Raw genomic sequence first — 1000 nt, 5'->3', positions numbered from 1 at the left:
ATTGTAGTTATTCACTAGGTAGGTAAACCGTTCAGTGATTGAACAGCTAAGGATTTTTCCACCTTTATAATTCATTGATACGTTTGTTTTTGATACCCTATAATATATTAAGTTTAAACTAAAATATTGCTTATTTTGTCTATTTTAAAATGTATATGAATAAAACAATATAAAGTTATATCAATATATAGATAGATTACAATATTTAAAAAAATATATACAATAACCTAGTAATTAAATTCTTTGGGCTAGTAATATTGAACAATTTGGACCCAGTGTTTGAATATATTGTTATTATATTATTATTGATTATTCATATTTCAAACTTTCTGAATTTTTTCTTATATTTGAGCAGCATACACGGAACAGCTAACCTTTACAGCTTATATACTCTCAAATATTTAAGCGATGTCGCCAACGACCATACCACGTTGAATACACCAGTTCTCGTCCGATCACTGAAGTTAAGCAACGTCGGGCGTAGTTAGTACTTGGATGGGTGACCGCTTGGGAACACTACGTGCCGTTGGCATTTTTTTTTTTACTGACATATATTAGTATATATTGTTGTATAATACAATAAATAATTGTAGTATATAATATACTCAATGGTATATTAAAAGTGGCACTATATAAGTGTTGCACTAGAAATAAAAAAAAAAAATTTTGTTCTAAAACTAATTAAGATTTTATTTTTAACATATTATAAATTACTATTATATTATTACAAATAACAGGGTATATGAACCAAAACAGAAGTTCCAGATAAAAATATATTAGGTTCATGTTTCTATACAGCATGTATGATTAAATATAAAATAAAAGCAATTTTCATTTCATATGTCTGGTAGGAATAAAGTAACTGTATCACTTATATGAAAGGAGAATAAATTAAAATGTAACTAATAATAAATATTAAATTGCCTAATCAAATTCAATACATATAAATTTACATGACATAATAGTTAATAACGCTTCTAAACTATTAGAAAATTCTAAA

General features: G+C 25.5%; 1 non-coding gene across 1 annotated transcript; it reads left to right on the top strand.

The window, feature by feature from the left end:
- Nucleotides 1-413: 413 nt before the first annotated feature.
- On the top strand, nucleotides 414-532 carry LOC115033436. Its single transcript, XR_003838795.1, has one exon. It is a non-coding gene; the product is annotated as a 5S ribosomal RNA (ribosomal RNA).
- Nucleotides 533-1000: the final 468 nt, after the last annotated feature.

Source organism: Acyrthosiphon pisum, chromosome X, assembly GCF_005508785.2.
Source record: "Acyrthosiphon pisum isolate AL4f chromosome X, pea_aphid_22Mar2018_4r6ur, whole genome shotgun sequence".
NCBI lineage: Eukaryota > Metazoa > Arthropoda > Insecta > Hemiptera > Aphididae > Acyrthosiphon > Acyrthosiphon pisum.
This window is presented reverse-complemented; position numbering and strand designations above follow the sequence as displayed.